General features: G+C 41.4%; 1 long non-coding RNA gene across 1 annotated transcript in view; it reads right to left on the reverse strand.

Moving 5' to 3' along the window:
- The window catches only part of LOC105603417 (uncharacterized), a 30056-nt gene extending 23143 nt beyond the window's left edge, over positions 1-6913 (reverse strand). The window contains exon 1 of the long non-coding RNA XR_001022532.4: positions 6616-6913. This is a non-coding gene — a long non-coding RNA (uncharacterized LOC105603417). The remainder of the gene's footprint in view (positions 1-6615) is intronic.
- Between the last annotated feature and the right edge of the window lie 10476 nt (positions 6914-17389).

A 17389-nucleotide genomic window follows, 5' to 3' on the forward strand; every position in this document is an offset into this window, starting at 1 on the left:
ATTCTCTGGAGATACTGATTCAGTAGGTTTGGTATAGGGGAGGGCAAGTTTTGATAAGTGAACTAGAGGATTCTGTTGCAGGTGGAACTTGGCCACGTTTTGAGAACCACCACATATCACAACTAAGAATTTGCATGCTGCAACTAAAGATCCTGTGTGCCACAATTAAGGCCTGGCCTGACACAGCCAAATAAAAAATAAAAATAAATATTAAAAAATAATAGAAGCCTTAGATGTTAGTATGTGAAAAGCTTTATGGATATTGTAGTCCAAAGTTGGAAGAACCTCTATTACCTGCTAGATAAATTTCAGTTATAGAATGTTAGTCAAGGCCCTTCATTGGCTAGTTCCTGATGAGCTTTTCAAGTCTATCTCCAGCTGCAACCTTGCTCCTGGCCCTCACTCCTATTCCACGCAACCAAACTGCATCAGATAAATCATCATTAATGCACCACATGCTTTTATGGGGGCTTTCATTTCTTGCAGTATAGTGGAATGGCTTTTCTTAACTGATCCTCCTGCTGAAAACAACTAAATGTGCTCAATGACATAAAAAGCCATTAAAAATGTGTTCCTGATGAGTCAGCAAGTTGTTAGAGAATCCTGAAAGACCAAAAACTAAGCAAATAAAGTAAGGAGAGCCCAAAAGGTCGCTTTTGCCTCAAGAATATTTGTTGAACCGGCTGATTTTTTTTTTTAAATTATTTTTTTACTGTTTATTTTTCGTTTTTAAAAAATTTTTTTAATTTTTAATTTTTTAAATTTTATTTTTACTTTACTTTACTTTACAATACTGTATTGGTTTTGCCATGCACTGACATGAATCCACCATGGGTGTATACAAGCTCCCAATCCTGAATCCCCCTCCCACCTCCCACCCCATATCATCTCTCTGGATCATCCCCATGCACCAGCCCCAAGCATCCCGTATCCTGTATTGGACACAGACTGGCATTTCGTTTCTTACATGATAGTATACATGTTTCAATGCCATTCTCCCTATTTTAATTTTTGGTAAATGCTGAGCTGGATGAAGCACAAGCTGGAATCAAGATTGCCAGGAGAAATATCAATAACCTCAGATATGCAGATGACACCACCCTTATGGCAGAAAGTGAAGAAGAACTGAAGAGCCTCTTAATGAAAGTGGAAGAAGAGAGTGAAAAAGCTGGCTTAAAACTCAGCATTCAGAAAATGGAGATCATGGCATCTGGTCCCATCACTTCATGGCAAATAAATGGGGAAACAATGAAAACAGTGAGAGACTTTATTTTTGGGGCTCCAAAATCGCTGTAGATGGTGACTGCAGCCATGAAATTAAAAGATGCTTGCTCCTTGGAAGAAAAGCTATGACCAACCAAGACAGCATATTAGAAAGCAGAGACATTACTTTACCAACAAAAGTCCATCTAGTCAAAGCTATGATTTTTCCAGTAGTCATGTATGGTTGTGAGAGTTGGACTACAAAGTAGGTTGAGCACCAAAGAATTGATGCTTTTGACCTGTGGTGGTGTTGGAGAAGACTCTTGGTCCCTTGGACTGCAAGAAGATCCAACCAGCAATCTTAAGGGAAATCAGTCTTGAATATTCATTGGAAGGAACAATGCTGAAGCTGAAACTCCAATACTTTGGCCACCTGATGCAAAGAACTAACTTATTGGAAAAGACCCTGATGCTGGGAAAGATTGAAGGCAGGAGGAGAAGGGGACAACAGAGGATGAGATGGTTGGATGGCATCACCGACTCAATGGACATGAGTTTGAGTAAGCTCTGGGAGATGGTGATGGACAGGGAGGCCTGGCATGCTGCAGTCCATGGGGTCGCAAAGAGTCAGACACGACTAAGCGACTGAACTGAACTGAACTGCACTGGAAGTGGGCTTTATCTAGTTGAGCTGAGCAGGGGCTACTCTTCCTTGCAGTGCATGGGTCTGTCATTGTGGTGGCTTCTCTTGTTGCAAAGCATAGACTCCAGGTGCATGAACTTTTGTAGTTTCGGCTCATGGGCTCGCTAGTTGTGACTCACAGGCTGTAGAGTGCAGGCTTAGTTGCTTTGCAGCATGCGGGATCTTTCTGCACCAGGTATCAAACCCATGTCCCATGTATTAGCAGGCAGATTCCTATCCACTGTGCCACCAGAGAAGTCCTGAACTGACTTAATTTTTGAACTTTGGTTTTTCACGGGGAAACAGAAGGTGAAGCCCAGAATATTCCTAAGATAGGAGTCTAAGAGGATCACTTCTATAAAGTGAGGACTTCAAATGTCCATAGGCCGGTTTAGTGCATAGGCAGTTTAGTGCATGGGTAATTTAGGAATAAACCGGTCACCTGAAGAATAAAAGTAGTTGCTTGTCTTAAACATTGGGGCTGGGTAGAGGGTCAAAAAAATATCTTCCCTGAAAATTTGTGATCACAAGTCAACTCTTATGAGGATCTATAACATGAATTCACACAACCAAAGTGACTTACATTGGTAGTGTCCTCGAGGTGCCTAGCGGAACCAAATGTACATTCTCTTAGAAGAACTTGTCTTCCCTAACCCTCAAGGAATTAAGGAACTCTTCATGATAAAGTTTTAAAGAAATTTTAACTCATGCTCAAAAATGATAAAAATACCTAAGAAAGTGAGGTAATATGAGTACTCAGACAACAGAAACATCAGATAGCAGAATCAGACCCATAAAGACTGTAGATAGTGAATTATCACATATAAAAGAAGTATTTTAATATGTTTAAAGAAATAAGAAATACAATTATAAATAAAAATCAGACTGTAAAACTGACAAAGTATATTTAAAAGAGAATTTCTGGAAATAAAAAATTATGGATTCAACAGTTAACTAGACACAACTGAGGAGAAAATCAGTAACTTAGGGGAGAGTTCTAAAAAATGTGTCCAGAATGTAGCACAGAGAGACAAAAGGATGGGAAACATGAAAGAGAGGTTGAGTGATCTGGAAGGTAAAATGAAATAATTTTATACACGTATAGGTGTTCCAGAAGAAGGGGAGAGAAAGAATGTTGCAGAGACAATATCTGGACAGGTGATAGTTGAGAATTTTTCAGTACTGGTGAAAGACACCCATTTACACTTTCGGGAAACCTCGCGAATCTCACGTAAGATGAAAGAAATCCACACCTGCAAACAGCATACATGAAACTGCAGAACACCAAAACAAAGAGAAGATCTTAAAGCAATCAGAAAGATTATCTTTAAAGAATAGTAATTATCCCAACAGTTGTCCTCTCAACAGCAATGAAAGACATCATTGAAATATCTCTGTCATTGAAATATGCTGAGAGAAAAATAACTTAACCTAGGATTATATATGCAGCAAAAAATATTTTTAAAGGAGGATTTGCAGACAAAATCTATGAGAAGTCATTGCCAGCAGACTCTCACCAAAGGAAATTCTCAAGAATATACTTTAGGCAGAAGGCTGGTCTGAGACGCAAGAAGAAGTGAAGTGCAAACACAATATTATATATGAGCATGAACAGAAAAAATTCACCTCTATAAGACAAAAAGAAGGTCTTATATGGTTAAAAAAAAACAAGAGAAAACTGAAGTATAATGTTCAAAATTTGGGGAGAATGTGACTAAAGTTGAAGTGTTATAATACTTATATTTTGAGGGAGAGGAGGATCACAATACTGATCGATTTGGATTTTGACAAGTATCTGTGCTTGCCAGATTTCTTTGTCAGTTACTAGAAGAGTAGGAACAGGATGGTTGCCATCTCTCCCCTATACAGTCTGCAGCTCTAATGTGAGTGGACTCCTGTATCTCACTCAGGGCTATACTTCTGGTTAGTGATGAACAAGAGGAGGGCAGTGCGAATGGTCCGCCTGTGTGGAGAGGAGTATTTCATCAATGGCATTGTTTGGAGTTGCCGGTACACAGTAACAACAAAGTTCCCCAACTTTTGGTGGGTTTTATCATTGTTTACATCCTCTATTCCCCCAACTCCATGCCACTATTCCCAGATTCTCATTGATTACTTTCCTCTCCTCAAGCAGTGACCCATGTGAGGTCTGATTTTTCAGTTTGCAGGTATCCGTCTCTCTGCTTCTTTTTGCTCATTCTTCTTTAGGCCATTACCGTGATCAACAACATAGTTTAGGGCAGTGATTCTGGAACATTCACCGACTCTCATGAGCCTGTCAGGGGATCTTCAAGATCTAAACTGTTCTTCGATTAATATTAATCTATCATTTGCCGTTTCAGTGAGTTGAAAGTGTTAGTCGCTTGGTTGTGCCCAACTCTGTCACTCCGTGGATGGTAACCCATCAGGCCCCTCTGTCTATGGAATTCTCTAGGCAGGAATACTGGAGTGGGTAGCTGTTCCCTTCTCCAGGGGATCTTCCCTGATCCAAGGATCGAACTCTGGTCTTCTATATTGCAGGTGGATTCTTTACTGTCTGAGCCGTTAGGGAAGGCCCAATGGTGCAAAAACGCTGGTGACTGAAGCTGTCGGCACCTTAGGAGCAATCACGGTAGTGACACCAGTCTTTCTTAGTATTACTTGTGTTGCGTGCCAAAGTGGCATGATTGTCTTAGGAAGAGCACTCCTGCAACTGTTAAGCTGTGAGTTGAACAAGCTGCTTTTTTCACAAAACACCTTTTTTTTTTTTTTACTCAAAAGAATGAGTGACAGAGGACTGCGGGGAAGGTTAGTGCTTCAAAGGAAAACTGTGTGTTGTCTATACCACATGCTTTGCTGCTTAGGATTCTATGGAGCTATTTTACAACTCTGTAAGTTGTAGATAACTGATAGCAATGCAAAATAATTCTTTTCTATAGAAATGCAAATGCCTTGTGTCTGGTGGAAGGATACCCCATCCCCCTCTATTCTGTGCCATGTGCTCATTCATTTCAGCATTCTTCTGTTCATTACCGATTTGTGCTTCTTTGGCTTTCTCCTTTGAACAGGTTCAAACATCTGCCTGGCTCCCTCATTAGGACTTAAAGAAAATCTCTAATGTGGTTGTTTTATATCTGTATGAGAGTTATGATTGATCTTTTTTTTAAAAAAAATTATCTTTTAACAAAAAACTGTAGTTACTTCAGTTTAGATATGTAGTAGAGAATTTCTCAAAAAATAATTGAAATGAGCCTGTCAAAGTAAACACTGACAGTATTTGTTACCAAAGATCAAATTCAAGCTTTCAAGTGAAAATTAGAATATCTGCCACTATGAACTTGACAGCTTCCTAACACTTCAAGACTCATCTCTTGAGATTGGCAGTGATGTTAATGAATGTGATCTTGTATAGTGAAATGTGACAACATTTGGAAGGTCTGCATAACTCAGTGGGCCAGTATTTTCCGAATGACCAATGCATGATGTCGAAAAATCACGCATAGGTAAAAAAGGATAGCTGATAGATTTTAATATAACAGAGTTCACTGATACAGTTTTAAATAGTACATACAACTAATCTTTAAGAAATTGACACTTGCAGAGTTTTGATGTAGTTGATTATCAAAGAAGAAAATTCACAATTTTCTGAAGTCTATTAAATATTCCTATTCCAACTCTGTGAGACCATACTTTCTTCATATACTTCAACCCAAACAACCTATTATAACAGATTGAATGCAAAAGCCGATATGAGAACCCAGCTGCTATCAAGCCAGACATTAAAGAAATTCACATAAATGTAACACAATGCCACTTTTCTCACTAAACTTTTTTTTGTTTTAGAAAATAGTAATATTTCATGAAAATATGTATTAATGTTCAAGTGTAATGAGGTTATTATTATTATTTTAAAATAGACTAACATATAGTTTTGAAAACCCATATAAACAAAAATTCTTTGGGAATCTTCAATAGTTCTTAAGTGTGGAAAAGGATCCTGACACCGAAATGTTTGAGAGCCACGGACTTAAAGAAAGATTGTTGAATGTGAATGGGTTAAGACAGGGCATGGAAAGAGGTGGTCCTGTAGGTTAAGACGAAGTTGAATTTCCTCCTGCATTATGCACGAGTCTTCTAGGGAGAAACGGGTCTAGTTCTGGCTTTGCCATTAAAGGTAATAGTTATTTTTGGTGCCTGAATTTTATGCTACATGGGCTTCCCAGGTGGCGCAGTGGTAAAGAATTCACCTGCCAGTGCAGGAGGCACCAGAGACTTGGGTTTGATCCCTGGGTTGGGAAGGTCCCCTGAAGTCGAATATAGCAACCCACTCCAGTTTGCTTGCCTGGGGAATTTCATGGACAGAGGAGCCTGGCAGGCTACAGTCCATGGTATTGCAAAGAGTCAGACACAACTGGGCAACTGAGCACACATTCAGAAACTGTAAGCTAAATATACTACATGAGTCTGCGTGAAATGCTTCATTTATTCCTACAACATCTTTAAACAGTAGGCTTAATTCTTATTTTTATCACTGTAAATATTGTTGATCTTAAGGAAACCCAGGTTTAGAGAAGTTAAGTGACTTGCCTGGAATTTAATAGCCATGATGCAAACTTCACTCTGTCCTGGTCTTAACCAGGAAGTCCCTTTTGTCTCCTGATTCTGAGTGAGCAAGACCAAATTTCCTCATTTTCCTGGGTCTCAGTTTCTCTCTGCGTAAAACAAATGAGGTTAGAGAGAGCTTCACCCACCTTGGATCAGGTCCTCAGCTCTGTGTAAAACATGTAGCTTGTTCTCCTGTCTTCCAGAGGCTCCCAGTCCAGGTGATCTCTAATGTCTGTTCAAACTGCCCAATTCTGTAATTTTCATAGCACGTGTTCTTTTTTACTGTTCTTAGGAGTCCTGGGGTTTGAATGACTTTGTGGTTGTAAGTGAAGAAACCGAAGCAGATGAAGAGACTGCCAGTTCATTACTGTGGAGTGGCAAGATATTAATCCAGTAGTTAATTTATCTTGCCACTGAATCCTAGAGGCCTGAAACCGGAAACCTAGTTCTTGTTCCACTGCCAGAGGATTTTATCCCGCCCTGCATTCCACCTCCCCCCCCCCCCCCGCCCCCCACTGCCCAATTCAGGAATTACTTTCAGCCAACATTACCTCTGCTTTCTGAGCACAAGCCAAGCTATTGTGCTGGAAATAATCTGTGTTAGTCTTATTGGAGTGGCTTGCGTTGCCATAGTTACTGTTTAGGTTCTGTGCACCTAAAATTTCAAGGATTTATCAGGAAAAAAGAGTTTGCTGATTTTTCTCTTTGGAACATCACATGGGAGAAAAAACAGATTTTTTCCTACTATATGTCCGTTCTGGGTGGGTACTGTCATGCCCAGCATTGCAGAGTTATAGTTAACCCTCCAGTGGTGAAAAGCAGGCTTGGCCACAGCCTTGAGAAATGGACTTGTCAGCGTCCTGCTGAGGACCCACAATCACTGCCTGATGATGGATGGAAAGGCAGGTTGTCATTGCCGGTTTTGTAGCTCAGGAAATTGCACGAGACAGCTGGTTATTTATGACAGAGAAACACAGAGCTTCTTAGTAGGTTTCCTAGTTGCCTCCACTCTATATACAGTGACTTTCCACCCAGCGCTGAGGCTCGGTCAGAAGTTTGCATGGAGACAGGAAGGGGAGGAGGGTGAAGAGAGCAACCTGCCGCTTGGCACCCATGAGCAGCTGGAAGTGTGGTACACAGAAACTCTGCTTTTGTAGTAGTGGTGTCCGTTTGTGTTGCCTGTTTGCTTGTCTGGTTTACAGACTGTGTCGGCCCACATTTGAGTCCAGAAATAGTCCCCTATGCCTAGTCTCCATGAGCCAGACTGGTCTTTATGTGGCTGTCTCCTAGGAGCCCAAAGCTATGCCACATGGCTGGAAGCTATGTTTACAAGCTTTTCATCCATCTTCCTTAACTTGTGGTTGCTATGGTTTCCTTCGCCTGCTGGGCCTGGCCTTTTTAGGGGGACAAGCTGTCCACTCAACCGAAAGCCCGGGGCACAGCTCTGCCAGCATTGGCCTTTTGGCCACAATCCCAACCACATCACATCACCTGCCCATTCTGAGCCTTAAACCTTGTCCCTTGTGGGATGACCTTGACTTCTGTCCCAGCGCCAGTCCAGTGTGGGGTTTGCTACCTTACTGCCTGTCCTGGGACTTTCCCACTGGCCTCATCAGAGCACTCGTTTTATTTTCATCGGAACTGACTTCTCAGTAGCTTGGATGTTACTTTGTAGAGACCTGTCCTCCACTATGTTCATCACAATCTCCTACTTATGTATACAGCTCCTTCAAACCCAGAGGCAACTCCACCAAGTGGCCGCAGCATCCTCTGTCATGGACATCTGTTGCTGCTGGCCCAGCATCCATTCCACCAAAAAGCAAGGCGACGCTTTTTGTGTGCCTCAGCTGTAATCCAAATACTTGAGTCAGGATAAATTCCCTTTTTATGCAAATACCTGTTGGAGTAGGGTTTTCTGACATAAGTGACAGAGTCTGATATATTATTAAAGATTCAAGAGGACATTAAGGCTCAGAGAAGTGAAATAACCTGAGCAGGATACCCAGCTACTGCGATGTGACCCCATTTTTCTTGTCTCTAAAGACTGTCTTTTCTGCGGTCCTGTATTGGCTTTGAATAGTAGTCTTATATTTTTGACACATTTCACAATATGCAGAGTCCTTTCACAGGACCTGTACCACAGACCAATTTACTGCTCCCACCACACGGTTATTTATTTTTATTGTTATAAATATGATATATCATTCCCAATTTCTAGATGAGAGAATTGAACACTGGTTGCATGTGAGTGACTATGTGGAGCTGCTTATTTTAAGTCTGGTTTAATCATTCCATTCCTGAATTGCCCCAGCTACTGGCCTCTTGTCTCCTACTTGCCCCCAGGAAGCCTTGACCACTCTATACCTTGGAGGTAGTTGCCTTTGGAGGAGGTCTGACACAATGGCAAGGGCATAGGGTCTGGGGGTCAAACAGTTCCACATTTGGATCTTGGCTCTACCACTTACTGACCCTATAACCATGCGCAAGTTTACTCACTGTATCTGAACTCTAGTTTCCTCTTTTGTAAAACCTATGAGGGAGAATAATACTTACCTTGTAAGATTTCTGTGAGGATTAAATGAAGTCAATGCATGTGAGCAACAGTAATAATAATATAAACAGTGAACATGAGTTGAGCATTTACTATCTTATTTAATATTCTTATCACTGCATTCCAAATGAGAAAACCAAGGCATAGGAAGGTAAATGACTTGTCCAAGGTCACATATCTCATGAGTGGCAGAGCACCATTCAACCTAAACATTGCTGGTTAAGAGCTCTTCATCATAGTGTAAGTGTCTAGATAACAGAATTATTTTCTACCTTGCTTCCATTTCTCTGCAAAGCTCAGCATCTGGCATTCAGGACAGAACTGAAGCAGTGGCTCTAGGGCAGAATAAGGCCATGTCTGGGTGGACAGATCATAGTGGGCTGGAGGCCATACCAGAGAGGTAATGATGATCAGAGCACTTGTGGGTATCTGAGACCAGGAAGACAAGTGGGGCCTGACTGCCAATAAAGGAAGGCCTAGCAAGACAAGTGGGCTCAGGAACTAGAGACCCACAGGGCCAGAGAAAGCACCCTAGGAGACACCTTAGTGACCTAGAAGGCTCTTTATCTCAAGCCGAGAACTTTGCTGTGGTTTCTGTTAAGAGTGGTTGTCCAGGGTCCTGCAGAAGAAGGGGTTAGGAACTGCAGCTTCTGGCAGGCAGCTATATCTTAACATTGACTGAGGCTTGATAGTGATAATCTTGCCTCATTCACTCAATCTTTAAAACCCAATGGAGAAGAGTCTTATTTTCTAAGCAGTAGGTTCTTTCCTCTCAGCACTGCCCATCCTTCCTTATTTCAGGAGACCCATGTAGATGGGTGAACACTTTGATCAGCTGCTTGGGGTGGGAGGTAAAGATGAGTTCCTATGTATTAAGCTTGAAGAAAAATATGTAGATAGGTCTGCTATATTGCCTAACCATCAGGCTCATATTAAGTTGAGTGGGTTGACACTCTCAGGTTAAGAACTGAAAGCTTTGGAAAAATGGAGCATGCTTTTTAGAGGCTGAGAAAATGGAAGAGGGTGAGAAGGAGCAAAAATGAACTAACTAGCAGGGGAGAAGATTTTGAGGGAAAAGAAGAAAAATATTTAAAGGCCCTTTTATGAAATCCCATCATATTATATGCATGTAAATGTTCCTTTTTGCCTCCCCACCGATTAATGTGTTATGGAGTTTAACCTCTTTTGGGAATGCATTGAAATGTGAGTCCCAGGTCAAGCTGGGCATATGATCAGCAAAACTTGCCCACCAGGATCTTGCCACATCTGGAACATGTTTTTGGAGCACCTACTGTGTGCCAGATATAGTGTCAGGCACTGGTCTTGGCTCCTAAAAAGTGTACAGTCTTTTGGCAGAGAATGTATGGAAACAGTTTCAGTGGGAGATTTTCATCTGGGAGACTGAACATCAGAGTTGTTCTAAAAGGATATTTAATGTGATCATTCACTTACAGACAGACATGTAGACCGATGGAATAAAGAGCCCCCAAATAAACCCTCATATATATGGTCAAATGATTTTCAGCCAGAGTGCCAATACTATCCAAGGGTGAAAGGACAGTTTTTTTTCAACAAAGAATTTTGGGAAAACTGGATATTGACATGCAAATGAATGAAAATAGACCTTTATTTTATACATAAAAAAAGATACCTCAAAATGAATTTAAGACCTAAATATAAGAACTAAAGCTATAAAACTCTTAGAAGAAAACATAGGGGTAAATTTTCATGACATTGAATTTAGCAGTGATTTCTTGAATATGACATCAAAAACACAGGCAACAGCAAAAAATAGATAAATTTGACTACATCATAATTTAAAACTTTTGTGAAACAAAGAGTGAAAAGGCAATGAATAAAATGGAAAAATATTTTGCAGATCATCTATCTGATAGGGAGTTGATATCTAGAATACACAAATAACTCTTATAACTGAAAAACAGCATTAAAAAACAACTTAATTAAAAAGTGGACATAGGACATTTCTCCAAAGAAGAAAAACAAAAGACTAGTAAGTTCATGAACAGATGCTCAACACCACAAAATCACTAGAGAAATGCAAATCAAAATCATGATAAGGTACCACTTCACATCCATTAAGACGGCTACTATAAAAACAGAAAATAGTAAGTGTTGCTGAGAATGTGGAGAAATTTGAACCCTTGTACACTGTTAGTGGAAATGTAGAATGGTACAGCCACTGTGGAAAACAGTATGGCAGTTTCTTAAAGGAGTAAAAATAGAATTACCATATGATCCAGCAATTCTACTTTTGGATATATTTACACAAGGATTGAAAACAGGGAGTGAACAAATATTTATAAAACAATGTTCACAGCAGCATTCATCACAATAGCCAGAATGTGAAAACAACTCTTGTGTTCACTGATGGAGGAATGGATAAACAAATTGTGGTCTATACAAACAATGGAATATTATTTAGGCTTAACAAGAGAATGAAATTCTGATACATGCTACCACATGGATGAACCTTGAGGACATTATTCTAAGTGAAATTTTCTAGTTACAAAAGGGCAAATACTCCATGACTCCACATACGTGAGAGACCTAGAGAAGTAAAAATCAGAGAAAAGAAAGTAAGATGGAGTTTCCCAGGAGCTGGGGAAATAGGTACAGGGTTTCAGTTTGGGTTGATGAAAATATTCCTGAGATAGATGGTGGTGATTGCATAGAAATATGAATATACTCGGAGAAGGCAATGGCACCCCACTCCAGTACTCTTGCCTGGAAAATCCCATGGATGGAGAAGTCTGGTAGGCTGCAGTCCATGGGATCTCGAAGAGTCTGACACGACTGAGTGACCTCATTTTCACTTTTCACTTTCATGCATTGGAGAAGGAAATGGCAACCCACTCCAGTGTTCTTGCCTGGAGAATCCCAGGGATGGTGGAGCCTGGTGGGCTGCTGTCTATGGGGTTGCACAGGGTCGGACATGACTGAAATGACTTAGCAGTAGCAGCAGCAGTAAACATACTTGATGTCACTGAACAGCATACTGGGAAATGTATGGTTATGATGATAAACCTTAAGTGTATTTTACTGCAGTTAAAAATTTTTTTAATAAAAAAGTTATCACTCACTGAAAAATCACACCATTGTAAAGACTGAAAACACTGTACTATGAAGAGATGCTGTGATCTAGTGAACTGTGAATGAATGACTGATGATGGCTGCCCAGAGGTAAATTGTTGGAGACAATGGCCATACCAATGCAATGGACTTGTGACTACTGAAACTGTGATCATTTTCAAACATTTATCTGTTGTGGCAGGCAAAAGCGACTTTAGGTTGATCATTGTCAAACTGAACAGATTTTTGCATTGAGATATCCAAACCCCAGAGCTATTGTCAGTAGAATGGAGCAGGTCAGAGTGAAGCAGGTCTGAATCCTTCTATGCAAATGATCTTTCACTGTGATTACGATATGAGAAGTGCCGTGAAAGAGAGAGGTGTATAGTACCTATTTGTTCACTCAGTTTTGAGACAGTTTCTATGGACTTCATGTATTCTAGGAGATAGGACAGAGGTGTATGTTCCTAATTCTTCTCTCCATCCCCTGACATCCTGTGCTTTCTTCTTCAGGCATCATGCTTTGGCGGTAGGGTTCATTTTGTTTTGTTAGCGAAACTGATGTGGTGGAAATTGACCCTGGAAAACGGTACCTTTTATTCAGTGGGGAAACCAGCTGTCCTAAGTTTTTTGGAGGCTTGTGTAGAGATTTATGGGATTGCTCTCAGCAGCAACACCTCTGAGGGAGTGAGTCCAGCAGAATCAATCCTTGGGAAGCTCTGAAGCTGGAATGGTCCTTCAGAGCTGTCCAAAGTTTGATGTGACCACCGGTGCCACACGCATTAATGCAAGTCCCTGAGGAGAGGGCATGACCTGGAATGAGTGGTCTGCTTGGGTGAGATCAAGACCCGAAGCGAGTTGTAGTTGGGAGCCCTCAACAGCCACCACTCCTCAACAGCCACTCACTCCAATCAGTCCAATCAGTCCTGCTGGGGATCGGGTGGCACAGCAGACTCACAGGCACTGTGTGGATACTCTGCTTTGGTCCTCAGGAATTCCTGGTGCAAGGTTTAGGCCATTTCCTGGAAAGGTAGTACAAAATACCAGGAGTCGAAAAAAACAGGAGTTGAATTTTTTGTTAACTTTAAAAAAATCTCTTGTTCAACCAATATACAGCAAAAACAGAAATAAAAATTTAAACCCCTGTCTTCCTTATGAATTACTTGTTTTCACTTGCTGTGCTGTTATCTGGTCAGATTATCCTTATGCACATACCAGTTTTATATAATTAAGATTACAGATATTATATATATGTGTGTATGTGATGTTTGTATTATATGTGTATAAGCAAGACAGTTTTTCCTAATCACAGTGGTTATTTTTTTAATGAGTTAAATTTCATACAGAGAAATGTAAATATATTAATTATACAGTTTAATTAGTTTTGATAAATGTATATACCTGAGTAACTATCACCCTAGCTGAGAAAACATTTCCATTACTCTGAGAAGTTCCTTGTGACCCACCTGATTAGTTCCTACCTCCATGTGCCAAGTTGCTTCAGTTGTGCCTGACTCTTTGCAACCCTATGCACCACGATCCTATGGACCGTAGCCCTCCAGGCTCCTCTGTCCATAGGATTCTCCAGGCAAGAATATTGGAATGGGTTGCCATGCCCTCCTGCAGGGGATCTTCCCGACACAGGGATCGAACCCTCATCTTTTACTTCTCCTGCACTGAGGCAGGTTCTTTACCACTAGTGCCACCTGGGAAGCCCTCCTACCTCCATCAGTTTAGTTCAGTTCAGTCGCTCAGTCGTGTCCGACTCTTTGCGACCACATGAATCGCAACACACCAGGCCTCTTTGTCCATCACCAACTCCTGGAGTTCACTCAGACTCAGGTCCATCGAGTCCGTGATGCCATCCAGCCATCTCATCCTTGGTCGTCCCCTTGTCCTCCTGCCCCCGATCCCTCCCAGCATCAGAGTCTTTTCCAATGAGTCAACTCTTCGCATGAGGTGGCCAAAGTACTGGAGTTTCAGCTTTAGCATCATTCCTTCCAAAGAAATCCCAGGGCTGATCTCCTTCAGAATGGATTGGTTGGATCTCCTTGCAGTCCAAGGGACTCTCAAGAGTCTTCTCCAACACCACAGTTCAAAAGCATCAATTCTTCGGCACTCAGCCTTCTTCACAGTCCAACTCTCACATCCATACATGACCACTGGAAAAACCGTAGCCTTGGCTAGACGGACCTTTGTTGGCAAAGTAATGTCTCTGCTTTTCGATATGCTATCTAGGTTGGTCATAACTTTCCTTCCAAGGAGTAAGCATCTTTTAATTTCATGGCTGCAATCACCATCTGCAGTGATTTTGGAGCCCCCAAAAATAAAGTCTGACACGGTTTCCACTGTTTCCCCATCTATTTCCCATGAAGTGATGGGACTGGATGCCATGATCTTTGTTTTCTGAATGTTGAGCTTTAAGCCAACTTTTTCGCTCTCCTCTTTCACTTTCATCAAGAGGTTTTTTTAGCTCCTCTTCACTTTCTGCCATAAGGGTGGTGTCATCTGCATATCTGAGGTTATTGATATTTCTCCCAGCAATCTTGATTCCAGCTTGTGTTTCTCCCAGTCCAGCGTTTCTCATGATGTATTCTGCATAGAAGTTAAATAAGCAGGGTGACAATATACAGCCTTGACGTACTCCTTTTCCTACTTGGAACCAGTCTGTTGTTCCATGTTCAGTTCTAACTGTTGCTTCCTGACCTGCATACAGATTTCTCAAGAGGCAGGTCAGGTGGTCTGGTCTTCCCATCTCTCTCAGAATCTTCCACAGTTTATTGTGATCCACACAGTCAAAGGCTTTGGCATAGTCAATAAAGCAGAAATAGATGTTTTTCTGGAACTCTCTTGCTTTTTCCATGATCCAGCAGATGTTGGCAATTTGATCTCTGGTTCCTCTGCCTTTTCTGAAACCAGCTTGAACATCTGGAAGTTCACGGTTCACGTATTGCTGAAGCCTGGCTTGGAGAACTAAGCGCGGGCGGCTGCGACCCGTCACACTAAGCGCGGCTGGGAGGAGTTACCCCAAGTCCGAGGTCAGGGGCAGCGGCCGAAAGTGCCAGGCTGCGATAGCGCAGGAACAGCCGAGAGGAGCTAGCTGCCCAAGTCCGATGTCAGGGGCGGCGGCCGAGAGGAGTTACCCCACGTTCGAGGTCAGGGGTGGCAGCCGAGAGGAGCTACCCCGCATCCGAGGTGAGTGGCGGCCGGGAGGAGACACCCTGCGTACTAGGTCAGGGGCGACCGGGAGAAGCCACCTTGTGCCCGAGGCCAGGGGCTGCGGCCGGCAGGAGCAACCCGAGGAGCGGTGGCTGCGAGGGCGCAGGAGGGCCTAGAGGAGCTATCCCTACCTCCATAGGCAACTCCTGTTCTGGTTTATTAAACATTTCTTTTCCAGTTCTGTTGGGATATCATTGACATACATCCCTGTATAACTTTAAGGTATATAGCATACTTTTTTTGGGGTGGGGCTCCAAAATCACTGCAGATGGTGACTGCAGCCATGAAATTAAAAGATGCTTGCTCCTTGAAAGAAAAGTCATGACCAATCTAGGCCGCATATTAAAAAGCAGAGACATTACTTTGCCAACAAAGGTCTGTCTAGTCAAAGGTATGGTTTTTCCAGTAGTCATGTATGGATGTGAGAGTTGGACTATAAAGAAAGCTGAGCACTGAAGAATTGATGTTTTTGAAGTGTGGTGTTGGAGAAGACTTTTTTTTTTTAAATTAATTTATTTTTTATTGAAGGATAATTGCTTTACAGAATTTTGCTGTTTTCTCAAGCTTCAACATGCAAAGGAGACTATAAGCAAGGTGAAAAGACAACCTTCAGAATGGGAGAAAATAATAGCAAATGAAAAAACTGACAAAGGATAATTTCTAAAATATACAGGCGGCTCATACAACTCAATGCCAGAAAAACAACCCAACCAAAAAGTGGGAAAAAGACCTAAATAGACATTTCTCCAAAGAAGACATACAGATGTCTAACAAACACATGAAAAGATGCTCAACATCACTCATTATTAGAGAAATGCAAATCAAAACTACAATGCGCTATTACCTCACACAGGTCAGAATGGCCCTCATTAAAAAGTCTACAAACAATAAATGCTGGAAAGGGTGTGGAGAAAAGGAAACACTCTTGCTCTGTTGGTAGGAATGTAAACTGATACAGCCAATATGGAAGATGGTATGGAGATTCCTTAAAAAACTAGGAGAAGACTCTTTAGAGTCTCTTGGACATCAAGGAGATCCAACCAGTCCATCCTAAGGGAAATCAGTCCTGAATATTCATTGGAAGGAGTGATGCTGAAACTCCAGTACTTCAGCCACCTGATGCAAAGAACAGACTCACTTGAAAAGAACCTGATGCTGGGAAAGATTGAAGGTGGGAGGAGAAGGGGACGACAGAAGATGAGAAGGTTGGATGGCATCACCAACTCAATGCAGGGAGGCCTGGCGTGCTGCAGTCCATGGGGCCGCAAAGAATCAGACACAACTGAGTAACTGAACTGAACTGAACTGATACAGCATAATGGCTTGAGTTACGTACATTGTGAAATGATTACCACAGTAAGTTTAGTTATCAGTTATCTCATACAGACCCACACAAAAAAAAAGAGGAAAAAAATTTTTCCCTTGTAACGAGAACTTTTAGGATTTACTCTCTTAACTTTCATATATGCTCTGCAGCACTGTTAACTATAGTAATCATGTTGTACATTACATCCCCAGTACTTATTTATCTTATTGGAAGTTTGTACCTTTCGACTACCTTCCTTCAATTCTTCCATCTTACCCACTGTGTCTCTGGTAACCACAAATCTGATCTTTTTTGAGTTTGGTTTTGTTGTTGTTTTTAGTTTTCCCAAGATTTGTTTCTTTTTTATGGCCAAATAATATTTCATTTTATGTAAATACCACAACTTCTTTATCCATTCATCTGTGGGTAGACGCTTAAGTTGTTTCCAGATCTTGGACTTTGAACATAGTCGGGTGGGGTGGGAGCAGATTCCTTTCTGGCATAGTGTTTTTTTGTTTCTTCAGATACATTCCAAGAAGTGGAATTGCTGGGTCATATGATAGTTCTATTTTTAATTTTTGAGGAACCTCCATACTCTCTTCCACAGTGGCTACCCCAGTTGACATTCCCACCAACAGTGCACAAGGGTTTCCTTTCCTCTATACCCTGGCCAAAAGTTTATCTTTTATCTTTTTTATAATAGCCATTCTATTTTTTAAGATAGCCATTCTAAATGGCTATTTTATAATAGCCA

The sequence above is a fragment of the Ovis aries genome, chromosome 19 (assembly GCF_016772045.2).
Source record: "Ovis aries strain OAR_USU_Benz2616 breed Rambouillet chromosome 19, ARS-UI_Ramb_v3.0, whole genome shotgun sequence".
Classification (NCBI taxonomy): Eukaryota; Metazoa; Chordata; class Mammalia; order Artiodactyla; family Bovidae; genus Ovis; species Ovis aries.